Source organism: Lissotriton helveticus, chromosome 9, assembly GCF_964261635.1.
Source record: "Lissotriton helveticus chromosome 9, aLisHel1.1, whole genome shotgun sequence".
Classification (NCBI taxonomy): Eukaryota; Metazoa; Chordata; class Amphibia; order Caudata; family Salamandridae; genus Lissotriton; species Lissotriton helveticus.
In genome coordinates this window covers 1,148,998,942-1,149,015,544 of record NC_136070.1, presented here as the reverse complement: position 1 = coordinate 1,149,015,544, position 16,603 = coordinate 1,148,998,942, and the positions used below count along the sequence as shown (strand labels likewise).

Genomic DNA, 16,603 nt, shown 5'->3' with positions numbered 1-16,603 from the left:
GGCATTCACAGAATGAACTTACTACTTTTGGTATTCACAGAAGTTAGGATTTTGTCTTAAGTTTGTCTTAAGACAAACTTAAGACAGACTTAAGACAGACTTAAGGCAATCTTAAGACAAAATCCTAACTTAAGCCTGTCTTAAGTTTGTCTTAAGACAAAGTCCTAACTTCTGTGAATACCAAAAGTAGTAAGTTCATTCTGTGAATACCAAAATAGCAGTAAGTGCGTTCTGTGAATACCAAAATAGTAGCAAGTTTAGGATTGAGTCTTAAGTTCATTCTGTGAATCGGGCCCATGGTGATTTTAAACTTTGTGCCTGAATTGATTGTAGGTTGAGAACCACACCAGCCCATTCAATGCTTAAAGGGAAATCAGGTGGGGGCCGATTCACCAAAGTAATCTGAGACAAAATCCTAACTTTACGACTTTTGGTATCCACAGACGGCATTTAGGAGTACTAAAGTTAGGATTTTGTCTCAGTTACACTTAAGTTTTGGTCTTAAGTTAAACTTAAGACAAACTTATGTTTAAATGAGACAAAATCCTAGTCGTAAAGTTAGGAATTTGTCTCAGTTGACCTTAAGTTTGTCTTAAATTTCACTTAATACCAAAATGTAAGATTGACTGAGCACAATCCTAACTTTAGTACTCCTAAATGCCTTTTGTGAATACAGAAAGTTGTAAAGTTAGGATTTTGTCTCAGATTACTTTGGTGGATCGGGCAAAGGGAGACCAACAAGTTTCTACCCTATTTGGCTTAATCAGTGATGCTGAGTTTGAATTGCCATGACATCCTTAGCTAAGGGTCCTGCATCTGGAGGACCCACACAACTCAAGTAGATTAATTTCCACAGTCGGTAGGTCCAGCACAAACTGCACGACCATACTCCCTCTGAACGAGAACACAGTGTACCCAAGACATATTTCCCTCTTATTGATTCCTATTTGCCTTTTTTCTGAATACATGAAATTTTACCCCTGGACTATGGTTATTTTTCCTCCACCTATGTTGTGTAGTTGCCACTAATACATAGGATCTGCACATTTGTGGACAACATAAACTTTGGGTGAAGTGCTGAGACTGATTATATGCATACCCATAGTATATATTGGCCTAGAGACCAGCTAGCCTACAGTGCCAGTATAAGCCCTCCCCCAACCTAAACAAGGAAAGAATGGTTTCTGGCAACCACTGATAATGACCACCCTGACCACTCACGAATCATCGTAACAGATCTAGAACATATACAGAGAATACATCGTGGGACTTTTTCAATATATTTCTTGAACCAAAGTTATTCTTGTATAAAATACATGTGCTGCAATCAGTAAACAGAAGCAGATGAAAGTGATTACAAGCACCAAAAGAGTAGATAGCAGATATAGTTCCACCATGGGGCTAAGACAGTGTATATAGTTTCAAAGAACAAGGGAACCCTCTAGGTAGTCAAGGACCAAGGGTAACAGTATTACAAGGCAACAGTGGTCCTTAACTTAATTAAATACTAAACAAGCAAGTAATAAAATATAGACAACAATGTGTACTATAAGCCACAAAGTACCCAGCCGCATACTGATTTAATCGATGTAAGAAAATCAAAAGGGGATAAGGTGAACAATATTTACAGTGGGATACAGTCCTGTATTCAATCCATAAATCATATAGGGAAAAAGAGGGAAATCAAGACAGGTAAAGAGAAGGTAAGTCAGGCAATTTTGAAGCGAGGGGACGCTTACTTAAAGGGTTTGTGAATAGCCTAGCTGTCTCCATGCAGTTAACACAGTTTAGTAACACAATGGAAACTCTGGTGTGCAACTACATAAACAGTCAACGGCGTTTCGATCCTATAAAGATAATGGATCATCATCAGGACTAAGGTTACATTTGCCTGAGTATTGGTATTGCAATTATATTCTGCAAGCCTTGCGAGTAAGCAGATGAAGTAGCGGTGCTGGGGGCCCTGGTCGGTACCAAGGCTGTATCAGGTGAAACCAGAGTGGCCAGGTCCTTAGATTGGGAGGCCTGGGGAGCCTGTGGGCCGGCGATGTTAGCCGGAGGTAATTGGAACCCAGGAGGTGTTGTGGGACCAAAACCGTGGAGGGTGCTGGCAGCGGAGGGTTGTTAGGTGGATCGGCGGGGAATCCGTAGGTTATGTTTAAGCCGATCCCTTAGTACTCTCAATCGAGTAGTCCAGAGTTGCTGCCGGGTAGAATGGCACAAGCCATTCTGCCCGGCAGCAACATAACCTACGGATTCCCCACCGATCCACCTAACAACCCGCCTCCGCTGGCAGCACGCGCTCCTAAACTTAAATGATCACTTATTAAGTGTAATAATGTAACCCAATGCTATCGTATGAGAGAGATTGGGCTTGCAGTAGTGAAAATGACTTAAGGAGTTTTTCACTACCAGGAAGTGTCAAACTTAAACCCACATGTCCTACATTTAAATACAATGTACCCTGCCGTATGAGCCTTTAGGACCTATCTAAGGGGTGACATATGTATTAAAAATTAAGATTTAGGCATATTAAAAGAGTTATTATGCCAGGTCAAAATCACAGTTTAAAGCAGCTCTACAGGCTGCAATGGCAGGCCTGAGACTTGTTTTAAAGCACTGCTTTTGTGAATGGCAGATGTATTGCTGCCTGCCAACTAGTAGCATTTGCATACCGTCCCCTGGTACATATTGTACCATACACTAGGGACTTATAAGTACATTAAGTGTGGCAATCATGTGTAAGCCAATTGTGCTATGCTTTAGGGAGAGCACACAAGCACTTTCGCACTGGTTAACTGTGGTAAACTGCACAGAGTTCTAAAGCCAACAAAAACAAATCCAGCAAAACATGAGGAGTGAAGGCAAACAGTTTGAGGGAAGACCACACCAATGTCAAGACCAAACACACCTAGAAACTCATGAGTAAGTCAAAGACAAGTTTGGGGAATGAACCACTTAAAATATTTCAAGTGAGACCTGTAAAGTCCAAGTAATTTATCCCTGAGATTGTATTTTACATTTCCTCACAGACAGAAAAAGCTCTGTGAGGCAGGCTCAGTGTTCTTCACAAATGCCCAAGTTTTGAAGTTATCCAATGTGTACGTATGTGGTACTTTTATACCACAAACCTAGTCAAAAGGCAGGACGGCACTGTGATGAGTCAAAGGCAAAGGTAGTGTCAAAATGCTAAAATAGAGGATTGCAAGTTAGCTTTGCTTATTAGCTTTGCTCATTACCGAGCATGACTTCTTCTCAGAACAAGAGAACACTGAATGAAATATTTATGCTAAGAATAAATCAAGCAATCCACCCATCACTTATTTGACATCAGGCCAGACCCAGGTTTGGCACTTCGGGCTGGACTATACCTACTGAAGCAGGACCAAGGTTGATTTTCATATGCCCTCAGTGAGATGCCTTAAGTGCACAAGGTATGCTCAGTCATGGATCCTGTACTTACTGTGCTATAGGAATCCATTTGTAAATCATTGATGAAGGATATGTAGGACAAAGCCTGTCTAAAATTGTATGTGTTCCCATCTTGAGAGGACCTGGCCTGGCAGATTGGGCACACAAATGATGCATTTTAATGGGCCCCCATTTAGCTACCATTGGCTGGGATTAATTCAAATATTCCACCCATCACCATTTTGTTTTCAACAGTGTGAACCCTAAGCAAGGTGGTTATGTCCAGAAGTGGTTGCCCTTCTCACTATGCGATAGGACTCAAGCTGTCCCTCACTAATGAGGACAACATTGCCCAAAACTGCTTTGGAGTAACTTGTGTTCCCATCTGGAAAAGATCTGACCTGTGAGTTCGAGCTGGACAATACCTACTGCAGTAGTACCAAGACTGATTCGCAACTGGCAATTGTCTGCCTGAGTGGTGTTGTGGGCAAAAACAGTGGACTGGAAAGTGGTCTGAGTAATTACCAGAGGCTAAGATTATTTTAAGAATTCCTTCTATTACCGTTTTTCTTTTCCTCAGTGCAAGTCCTTAGTGCAACAGGTATGCCCAGATTTGGGTTTCATGTTCTCTGTGTCATAGGAATCAAGCTTATGTAAATAGGCCTATGCTCTTTGTGGAGGTGCCTACTGGGTTTGCAATGGACTGGAATGTGGCTCTGAGTAATTACCAGTGGCTGAGATTGATACAGGCATTCCACTTATCACTGTTTTCTTTTCTTCAGTGTTAACCAATATCTGACACAGGAAGAGGAGACAATGGAGTGTGGGAGAATTTGTTTAAACCATATTTTAATCTAGAGTGTTGATATGGAGGGTGATCATCGTTAGTCAGTGTCCATGCTCTGCCCACTCTACAGTGCTTGAGATTCTTCAGCGTTAACTTGCATATAGTTTACTGCTGGTAACCCATGTCGGTAACTTTTATGTATGCACCCCTTAAAAAGCAAGACATATGTGATTCGTTTGAGGTCCCGTAAGCAGCACAGATGTATGTCATGTGTTAACACATGATTAGACATCTCCCTTCGTGTACATTTAAGCATCTCACAGAGCCACTGAAGTGATATACTTATTCAGCATCATAATGTAAACTACCTCCAGTCCTTCCTTCCAAAATGCAGGCAATTATTGTCTGTTAACTACTAAGGCCTAGGAGACTATGTCATCTTTTCAGTCTTACAAGTGGTCAATTATGGATTGGAGCAGCCTCCTATCTTTTCTGAGCCAGCAGTGATTATAACTGTACATAAGCAGGTACAACTTAAAGACCTCATAGAGGTAATTTTATGTTTGACAGCATAATAGTTTAGAGGCCAAGTACAGGGAACCCTTGGAAATCTTAGTTTAGTTTCCAGTACAATTTCATGAATGAAGACTAGGGCAAGTCTCTACCTGTTTCAAATGGATGAAGCATTTGGAAATATCCAGGCAAAAAAGAAGTGGGGCCATATCACTAATTCAAACACCCTATTATCCACAGGTAGCACTCCCATGATGCAACTCGAGTCACATCGTCCACTCTGGGTACAGTCCTGAATGTACTTTTCCACAATGTTGTCTGTGTACCTTTCTCACTACAATTTGTCCTTGGTTCCCTGACTTTCTCCTGTGTGAATTTTAACAACCTTCCTTTATCAACTCTAGTCACACTATTGTAACTTCTTTCCTCTTTGCCTAACTAGTGAAACAAATACATTATTCTGCCTAAAAGAATGCTCCTTCACCTGCAATACGAAACGTGAGAAAGCACAGATTCCAAAGCACACATGAAATTCAACTATTAATTCAAAAGCGAGAGTTTTCAGGGACTTGCATTTCAGGCCTACAAATTTGAGCTAACATAAGAATGCACCTTGTAAGCTTTACGAATTCACGTAACATTAATACAATTACAACTAATTATGATAAGACACATTTAATAAGCGCATTTAATACATGAGTAATTGTCAGCTTCACAACACAAACTCCTAATGTTATCATTTGGCTAGTTGCATTCATTTATTGCGTTAATTCTCCATGTTACTCATCAATGGCCTACGATACGTCACGCCAGGGGTCGCCCACCTTTTCTCTAATAAGAGCTACTTATGTTCAAAGAATATCATCCCAAGCTACTGTTATTACTATTGTAATAGTGAGCATATTAGACAAGTTTACATTAAATTCCAACCCATGCAAGATTATCAGTAATGATCAAATTGGTGCCACAGACTGGTTTGCCATTCTAATGTAAAAAAAGGCTTTATCAATTAGGAACGCCTCTCTCTACATGGGGGTTGTATGACAGAGGCACAAATGGCCAAACCATGCGTGCCTCTACAATGCATCCGGAACCACAAATACTTCTTAACCACGCATGCCTTTACCATGCATTTTCGTGGTAAAGACATGATTGGTAATGGGATATATGTGGTTACGTTTGCCACTACCTCAACCACCCCTCCTGCCTTAAGCCCTAACATACTATCTCCCCACCCCCTACCATGAGGCCTAAAACCTAGCTACCCCTACCCCTACCTCCACCCTGTGACCTAAAACCCTTCCACCTTTAAAAAACAACACCGACTCCCCTCACCCTGAGCCCTAAACCTTACACTTACCCTCTAAACCCCCGCAAATCCAGCCCTAGCGGTTAAAATTACCCCCACCCCTTCCCCCACTCTGAGCCTGAAAAACCTTCCAAAAAGTACCTCGACCTCCTCCCTCAACCTAAAGCCTAAAATCTTTCCCCCTTTAGAAAAATGACCATTACCCCCTCACGCTGAACCCTAAAACCTCCCCTCACCCCTAAACCTCCCCAAATCCAGCCCCAAGGCTTAAAATGACCCCGTCCCCGCGCTAAGCCTCAAAATCCTTCTAAAAATAACCCTGACCCCCTCCCCCGCTCTGAGCCCTAAAACCGTTCCAGACAATTGCACCAACTCCCACCCCAAGCTGAGCCCTAAAACCCTTCCAAAAATTATCTTCTTGATGCTGCATGATATATCACTCAAATATCAGCTTTATATTTATTTTATAACGTTTATCATTTTTCTCAAATCATCAGCTTATGAGTTCTCAAAATATGCACATTTGGATCTCAAGTACACTCTTTTCAATTTCATTATACATATATTAATTTAGCATAGTAAAAGCTTCTAATTTAGTACTTTGGGCTGCACACAGGAGAGCTACTTGTAGGTAGCAAGAGAGCTACCAGTAGCTCACAAGCTACTCACTGGAGAAGCCTGCATCACACAATGAGGTTAACACTTTTTACAATTCTAATACTTAATGTTAGTACAGTAGATGATTATATGTGGTTATGCTTTACACGTGACCATGGTGCACCCCCTCTGATGATGGTGAGTCATCATAAAACACTCCAAAATATCCCTGCAGAGTAGGCCGATCTAAACAGATGTTGTAGCTAACCTCCTCTTTCTGAGTGCCTCTAAATGCTTCAAATTCTCATAGTGACTATCCTGCAGTCTCTCCACCCTTCTCACTCTTTCCCTTAAGGAGTTTTCAGCTTGTCTCACCTTGTACCACTTATATGCCCATAACACCCCTACCAAGAAAATTATACAGATTATAGCAATTATTATTGCTATAATCGACTTGCTTACCGCAGCGTGCACTTTGCTGTTCATTGCTTTTAAACCCTTATAACTTTTAATTTAATCGCGCCGCATACCTGCGCTGGATTTTTAAATGTATTTGATTGCGCTGCATACCTGCGCTTGTTGGCTTTGTATTGGGCTGTCTGGGGCAACATTGTAGTTGTAGCTCTCACCTGCACTATAATAGTGGCTCACCCTGCACTTGGCAGGATTTAGGGCAGTCAGGCACCGATACCCATCGCTTCACGGCGTTTTAGGTCGCCATCTTAGGAGGGGGAATCTGGGGCTGCCGATTTACGGGCGCCATCTTTGTTGGGGGGACTAGTTGTTTCCCTTGCAGGACTCCCACGTCTGGAGGAGCCTGGAGGAGTTTACTTAAACCCTGATTCGGCCGCTGGCAGGTAGACTTGCTTACCGCAGCGCTCACTTTGCTGTTCATTGCTTTTAAACCCTTACAACTTTTAATTTAATCGCGCCGCATACCTGCGCTGGATTTTTAAATTTATTTCATCGCGCTGCATACCTGCGCTTGTTGGCTTTGTATTGGGCTGTCTGAGGGCAACATTGTAGTTGTAGCTCTCAACTGCACTATAATAGTGGCTCACCCTGCACTTGGCAGGATTTAGGGCAGTCAGGCACCGATACCCATCGCTTCGCGGCGTTTCAGGCCGCCATCTTGGGAGGGGGAATCTGGGGCTGCCAATTTACGGGCGCCATCTTTGTTGGGGGACTAGTTGTTTCCCTTGCAGGACTCCCACGTCTGGAGGAGCCTGGAGGAGTTTACTTAAACCCTGATTCGGCCGCTGGCAGGTAGACTTGCTTACCGCAGCGCGCACTTTGCTGTTCATTGCTTTTAAGCCCTTATAGCTTTTAATTTAATTGCGCCGCATACCTGCGCTGGATTTTTAAATGTATTTGATCGCGCTGCATACCTGCGCTTGTTGGCTTTGTATTGGGCTGTCTGGGGGCAACATTATAGTTGTAGCTCTCAACTGCACTATAATAGTGGCTCACCCTGCACTTGGCAGGATTTAGGTCAGTCAGGCACTGATACCCATCGCTTCGCGGCGTTTCAGGCCGCCATCTTAGGAGGGGGAATCTGGGGCTGCCGATTTACGGGCCCCATCTTTGTTGGGGGACTAGTTGTTTCCCTTGCAGGACTCCCACGTCTGGAGGAGCCTGGAGGAGTTTACTTAAACCCTGATTCGGCCACTGGCAGGTAGACTTGCTTACCGCAGCGCGCACTTTGCTGTTCATTGCTTTTAAACCCTTATAACTTTTAATTTAATTGCGCCGCATACCTGCGCTGGATTTTTAAATGTATTTGATCGCTCTGCATACCTGCGCTTGTTGGCTTTGTATTGGGCTGTCTGGGGCAACATTGTAGTTGTAGCTCTCACCTGCACTATAATAGTCGCTTACCCTGCACTTGGCAGGATTTAGGGCAGTCAGGCACCGATACCCATCGCTTCGCGGCGTTTCAGGGCGCCATCTTGGGAGGGGGAATCTGGGGCTGCCGATTTATGGGGGCCATCTTTGTTGGGGGACTAGTTGTTTCCCTTGCAGGACTCCCACGTCTGGAGGAGCCTGGAGGAGGTTACTTAAGCCCTGATTCGGCCGCTGGCAGGTAGACTTGCTTACCGCAGCGCGCACTTTGCTGTTCATTGCTTTTAAACCCTTATAACTTTTAATTTAATCGCGCCGCATACCTACGCTGGATTTTTAAATGTATTTGATCGCGCTGCATACCTGTGCTTGTTGGCTTTGTATTGGGCTGTCTGGGGGCAACATTGTAGTTGTAGCTCTCACTTGCACTATAATAGTGGCTCTCCCTGCACTTGGCAGGATTTAGGGCAGTCAGGCACCGATACCCATCGCTTCGCGGCGTTTAAGGCCGCCATCTTGGGAGGGGGAATCTGGGGCTGCCGATTTACGGGCGCCATCTTTGTTGGGGTACTAGTTGTTTCCCTTGCAGGACTCCCACGTGTACGGTTATTTAAGATTTACAGTCCTTCAGCGCGCAGCGATGGCGCGCAGCGGGAGTGCGCCGGAGGTGCGCCAGAGGTAAGCCCGTTTGCGCCCGTTTGCGCACAGGATGCGCCGGGTGCCGGCAATGCTGCCTCTTCGTCTCCTCTTCCCCTTATGTACTCTAGAGATGAACTCTTAAGCCTGAACCCCGGTGCTATGCTAAGCTGCCAGCCTAATTTCACTAGTAGGCACCAGCCATCTTTCAGCAGTAGGCACCAAGAGTCCTTGTCCTGTGGCTTGCTGAATGTGAGATCTCTCAGCAAACATCACGTGGAAATTGCGCTACTCATCGAGTCTCATGAGTTAGATATACTCTTTATGACTGAGACCTGGACCAGAGTGAATAGGTCGGTGGAATTGGGCTTAGCCTGTCCCCCAGGCTATAAAATTAGACATAATCCCCGGGTGGGGGCTAGAGGAGGAGGAGTTGGTCTGATCTTTAGGGAGACACTAGATCTTTCCCAGCTTGTTATTAAGGAAATTCCGGGCTGTGAACTGCTGGGGTTCTCTTTAAATGGTCAGGGAGGTGTACTTGGCTGCTGTGCTATAGGCCTCCGGCCAGCACTCTGCCCGCTGTGACTGAGCTTATTGATCTTATTTTTGATCTTTCCAATTCCCACACCAGGTTTATGGTGTTGGGAGACTTCAATCTGTGGCCGGATGGACATACCGACTCAGCTTTTAAAGACCTGGTACAGGCTTGTTGCAATATCCATCTGCAGCAGCTAGTACTCTCTCAGACTCATCTAAGGGGCCATGTCTTAGATTTGATCTTCGCAGACGTAAATCAGGTGACCATACGGAATATCCTACCTCAGTGCTGGACGGATCATGCGCTCGTCCATTTCTCTCTCTCACTTCCTGCCGTCTCGGTGAAGAGAGGCAGCTCAGGTGCTATAAAGGTGGGTAGACAATGGTCAAAGCTCCTGAAACAGTCAACTCTGCCTACTCTGCTTCCGGATAGCTTTACTCTGGGAGATAGTGTGGATGAAAGCGATGGGTCCCTGAGTCAGCGAATTTCTGCTTCACTGGACCTACTGGCCCCGTTGCGAAAAACTAGAGACAGGACCAAACACGGTACGCCTTGGTTCGCGAGGGACCTTCTTCAGCTTAAACTCCAATGCAAGCGGGCTGAGCGTGCCTGGAGAAAACAGTATCTTGAATCCGATAGAGCCCTGTTTAAACAGGCACTGGCGATCTATAAAGCTCAGATTAGGTGTGCCAAGGCCAGATTTTTAGAGGAGTCGCTACTGTCAGCAGTGAATAAATCTCAGGCCCTTTTCAAGATCGTTAAAGATCTGTCGCGTCCCGCATGCGCTGCCAATGATATCCCCGCTTCTCAACTCTTGTGCGATGCTTTGGCACAGGCCTTTGAGGACAAGATTGCTACCATTTTGAGCAATATTATTTCATCGCCTGGCTCAGACCTACAATCTCTGCCTAACTCCTCTTCAACACCTGTTATGGAGAGGGATGCTAGGCTAATCCGGTTGAACAGTTTCCCCCTTCCGTCCTTTGAGGATTTCTGTACACTGGATAATGGTGTTTCCTCGGGCTCCCCCCTCGATCCACTTCCTCATAAATTTTGGAAACTGTTCCGTGAGGAGCTCTTTCCACCACTTTTTGCCATATGCTGTCAGTCTTTCACCTCGGCACGGGTCCCGGAGTGCTGCAAGCTGGTGGTGGTCTCCCCGCTCCTGAAGAAGGAAACACTGGATCCCACCTGTCCAGCAAACTACAGGCCGATTTCGTTACTTCCATTTCCAATAAAAATTCTGGAGAAATTGGCCACAAAACATCTATCCAGCTTCTTAGAGACCAATGCCTGCCTGGATGTGGCTCAATTCGGTTTTAGACCAGCCCATGGGACGGAGTCAGCATTGGTGACTGTCTTGGACGATCTTCGGATGCGTGTCGACCAAGGTCGAGCAGCCTTTTTAGTGCTGCTCGACATGTCGGCCGCATTCGACACGGTCAGCCATTCAATCTTGATCAGGAGATTGGAGGAAGTGGAGGTGTCTGGCTTGGCCCTGGATTGGCTAGTATCCTACCTTGGTAACAGACACCAGGTGGTGGCCTTGCCGCCCTTCAAATCCAACATCAGAGGGGTTGGACAGGGCGTGCCCCAGGGGTCGGCCATCAGCCCTATTTTATTTAATCTTTACCTCCGCCCCCTGGTTAAGTTGATAAAATCCTTTGGCATAGCAGTTACCAACTATGCTGACGACACCCAACTTATCTTCTCGTTTGAGGGAAGGAAGGCTGTGTCACAAGAGATCTTTCACCGGTATATCACAACTACAGCGGATTGGTTGAGTCACAATTCCTTGCAATTTAATAGCTCCAAAACCGAGGTGTCGCACTGCTCAATGGACCGCACCCCAGGCCTCTTCCTCAGGATTTTTGGCCTTCCTCATTTCAGGGCACTATTCTCCCGGCTGATTCTGTTCGGAACCTGGGGGTGATGTTCGGTTCCAATCTTCAGCTGGATGCGTCCGTGAATAAAACGGTGGCCACCTGTATGGCACTACTACGCACGCTGTGGAAGATTCTACTTCTTCTTCCCGTGCGGGCTAGGCCAGAGGTAGTGCGTAGTATCATCTTAAGTAGGTTGGACTACTTTATCGCACTACTTCTGGGGGCCCCTGTCACCTTGGTTTCGCACACAACAGCAAGAAAAATCTGTACGAATGATCACTGATTTTAATGATCTGCACCATCAAATTCGCCGAAGCTTCACGGGCAGACAAAGCCATTCAGGAACACATCTCTGATCATCCACAGATTACTTTCAGAAGGGGTAGGACCTTGAGAAACAGATTGAGCCCCACGATACCGCACAGCGTCACGAGCTCCACTTGGCTAACACAACATAACCATTACTTCTACAGATGTGGTTTCTGTTCGATATGCAGATGGGCCAAGCATGGCACAAGACAATTCACCAGTGCAAATGGACACAGATAAGATATCAAAACGAACATTAACTGTACAACACAATTTGTTATATACATCATTGAATGTATTTGTGATAAATTCTATGTGGGCAGCACTATTAGACCCCTAGAGGACAGGATTACCAAACACATGAGGGCTATTCACAAACAAGACCCCAGGTATCCGTTTGCACTCCATGCGGCTGCATGCCAGGCACAGGATACTGAAAAAAAGGTTGTTTTCTTTGACATTGACACAATACAACCCAACGTATGGGGGGCAACAGAGAAGTTAGGTTGAGACGCACAGAAACAATGTGGATAATGCGTCTTCGTACAGTAGAACAGGGTCTTAACTATGACCAAGAGCTACAATATTTTCAGGGCGATTAAAATCACTACCCATTGCAATCCTCAGATAACATACACAACCTCTGTTTTCATATGACCTCACCCCAACTGTAGGATATATGTTCACACTAAGGTTGTGCGTAATTGATTACTAATGTTACGATGCATAAACATCTTTCTTTTAATATGAACTCAATATGATGGATTGCCTACAAATGTCACTGAATGCAAGTGCGTTGCGCATATTACAAGCACATTAAAATCGATTACTTACAAATGCCAATGAGTATAAGTGCCTTTGCACGAACGTGAAAAACAACATGAGGGATTGAGTACTAATGTCTACAAATAAAAATGCCCTGTATAAAATAAGATAACATTAGGCAGTCCAGGAGCGTCCTCCTCTTTTGAGACTGCTTTGCTCCTTCTGACTAATATTCTACTATCTTGACATGATTGGCCTCACAACTTGTCTGCAAATGTGACTTGACTTTTTGTCTTATAATGTCTTACTTCGTTTAAATATGTCTCCACATTAATAATAAAACGCACTTGATAATGCCTCAGCAATGCACGTTGGAATGTATTTATATACCCCTACAGCAATCATCCTATGTAATGCTTTATCACTGTGCGATAATGTTTTTATTCATTTTTATTCATGCATATGCAATCACATCTCCTGCCTTTCACTACTGGTTTTGCACATTGTGCATGAATAATTTCACATGGATGAGAGACTTCTTAAATGCAGCAGAGAGGACCGTGGCCACACACGCCATTCCTTTTCTTTACCTTTCTTCATCAATATTCTAACACATAAACTTTATTGGGAACTTTGAATGTTCCATTCCTGCTCGTTATCACTGCCCTTTATGCTGCCCTTTAACATACATTCATCAGATCCTCTATAATTAATCCCTTTCGCTCTTCATACGATTACGTACGATGGTCATAGTGTTCTATTCGCCCCATCAATTCCTCTAATATAGTGAGACACTTAACTGGGAAATTAAATTCCAACTTGTTCACGGGACCTCCTTAATCTGATAGAGGCAGGCGTTCTAGTTCTCCACGTCCGAAATATGCGTCAGCTACCGGCAGTGGATATTTAACCAGTTCCGGTTTCAATATCACTTGTCCACAACCAGGAACACAGCGACCCGCAGGAGAGAAACTCGTACAGTTTGCAGCATACAGGTAAGACATTCTCCCCACCTTTCCAAACCAGCATTATGCTGTGCCTTGAATACAAAATTTTCTAGCTATCGCGACAAGAATTTTAGATTCTATTAAGGACACGGAGGCGAGGATTATGCTTTCTCATTTCTTTACTGCAAAAACAGCAGCCAATGAAAATGAAACTATAAATGTAAAAAAAAAAAACATTTCCCATGAGGCTTTGAACCACGCCTCCAATACAACAACCAATCACAGAGGTAATAAGCATATAAAGTATAGAGACACTAATCTGGCCTCCTCTTTCTTTGCGCGAACAGTCACGTAAAATAATCCAGTCCTGAACTCTCAACGGAGAGAAAAACAGTTCCATAGGAATTCTCAACGGAGAACAATCCATAACACCAAGTAATCATCTTCCGCCAGGAAGGTACAGCCATATAATCCAAAGAAGTCCTTCAACTCTTGTTGGAGTCATTTCCTGAAACAGAAAAAGAGGTTTGAGAAAGGAGTCCACCACTACATTTCTCACTGGGTGGGTATAAAAAGTTAAACAATATAAAGGCAATGATACAACAGTTACATCACTGTCCCACCGGGTGGGATAATCCTCGCCTCCGTGTCCTTAATAGAATCTAAAATTCTTGTCGCGATAGCTAGAAAGTTTTGTATTCTATGGCAGGACCGGAGGCTTCTGATTATGCTGGTTCAAAGCTCACCAAACACAGTATCAGAAACATGAGGAATAGGTTTATAATAAAAAACTGTAAACATTGAGTCTGAAGACCAATCAGCTGCCTTGAGAATATCCTCCAAACGGGAACCCAACAAATAGGCTTTAGAAGCCATCGCACCTCTAGCAGAATGGGCACCATAAGCAGAAATATCAATGCCAGCCTCTGACATAATCCAACGAACCCATCTGGCCAAAGTAGCCGCAGCGACTGGTTTGAAGGGTTTCTGAACAGAAATTAGCAACTGGCCTAATGGATCAGTCCTATGTGCAATAGTACGCTCCTCATAGCATTTCAGACATCGCAGCACACATAATTTGCTATTATGTGGAAAAGCGGGATACTCCACAGAGCGTGACATGGTCTTAGTTCGTCGTGTAATAACGAAGGAGACACCCTGCGGAGAAAACATCCGACCAGCCAAATCTAACGCTCTAACATCTGAAACTCAGCGACATGAAATAAGACACAATAGCATAGTAAGCTTGGCAGAAAGCTGTTTTAAAGATAAATCACAATTATCAGGCCAGGTTTCCAGCAAATTAAGAACTTTAGTAACATCCCACAGCGTAGAATACCTGGGCTTAGGAGGATTAGCCACACGCACTCCTTTAAGCAACTTACAAACCAGGGGATGCATCCCCACCGGCTTACCATCGATGTGATCATGTCCAGCAGAAATCGCAGACCTGAAGTTATTAACCGACCTATAAGCCAGGCCGGAGGCTGCACATTCAGAGAGAAAATTCAGCACCTCAGTTACATTTGATCCCACGGGATCCACCTGTTTTGGAAGGCACCAACCCACCCACTTCTTCCAAGATGCAGAGTATTGTTTCCGGGTGGAAGGAGCCCAAGCTTGTTGCATAAAGCTGGAAGCCTCCTGTGAAAGGCCTGCAAGGCATTCATGTCTCCGGAGAGTGTCCACACCATCAACGTCAATTGATTCTGCAGGATTAAGGGGTGGCAAGCTCCCACCGGATCCTGCAGAAGTGTCGGGAAAACTGGGAGCCGGAATGGAAGGTCCACAGACAACTCCAACAGTGTGGGAAACCACGACTGAGTCGACCAAAACGGAGTCACCAACACTATTGATGTTCTCTGGCGGCGCACAAATGCCGCCACCCTCGGAATCAGAGCAAACGGGGGAAAGGCATAATTCCTCCGTTGCCCCCAATGGTGAAGGAACGCATCCGTCCCCAGCGCCATCGGATCCGGTCTCCAACTGTAAAACAGGGGAAGATGGGCATTGAGGCGAGAGGCAAACAGATCCATCTGGCAGGGGCCTCGCATAGTCATGATCTGACCAAACAGCGACGGATGGAGTCTCCAATCGCTGAAGTCCCGAAGAAACCGGGAGTTCCAATCCGCCACCTGATTGAATTTCCCCAGCAGGTACTCCGCCACAACCGAGATCTTGCGATCCAGGCAAAAGTGCCAAAATTCCTTCGCAGTGTGCGCTAGCATGCGCGATCTCGTCCCTCCTAACCGATTGATGTATCTCACCGCTGAGACATTGTCCATTCGAAGGAGAATACAACAATTGCTCTTCAGCGGAGAGATAGACCTGATGGCGAATGACCCTGCCAACAACTCTAGACAATTTATGTGTAGTGTGAGTTTGTCTGTGGACCATCGTCCACCTGTGGTGAATTCCCCACAGCGAGCGCCCCAGCCCCATTGGCTGGCGTCGGACTCTATGCCCACATCTGGGGCTGCGCCGAAGATGGCTCGGCCGTTCCAAGCGGACATGTGCTCCAACCACCACTGAAGTTCCTCTCGGGCTTCGAGGGAGAGAGGGATGAGGTGGTCGTAATGAAATTTCCTCTGCAAATAAAAGATTTTCAGTCTCTGAAGGGCACTGTAATGTAAGGGACCTGGAAAGATGGCTTGAATCGATGACGCCAGAAGGCCCACAATCCGTACCAGAACACACAAGGAAATCACCTCCTTGGATAAGGTGGATGTTATCTCCCTCTTGATAGATCTGATCTTGGGAAGAGGGAGGAGGAGTTGAGCTGCTACAGAGTCTATCAGGAACCCTAGAAACTCCATCTGCTGGTTCGGTATCATGTCCGACTTCTTGACATTGATAACAAACCCCAGATTTTGCAACAGAGAGGTCGCCCACTCCAGGTGTGTGAGAATAAGGGCTCGATCTTGGGCTAGCAGAAGCATGTCGTCCAGGTAGACGATGAGACGCACCCCCATCTCTCGGAGGCGAGAGATCACCGGCTTGAGAAGCTTGGTGAACACCCAAGGGGCTGAGGACAGATCAAAGGGGAGCACTCTGTATCGATAC

General features: G+C 45.1%; 1 protein-coding gene across 1 annotated transcript in view; it reads left to right on the top strand.

Annotated features, from left to right (window-relative positions):
- The window catches only part of CACNA2D3 (calcium voltage-gated channel auxiliary subunit alpha2delta 3), a 2,522,256-nt gene that overhangs the window by 2,405,674 nt on the left and 99,979 nt on the right, over nucleotides 1-16,603 (top strand). The window lies entirely within an intron of this gene.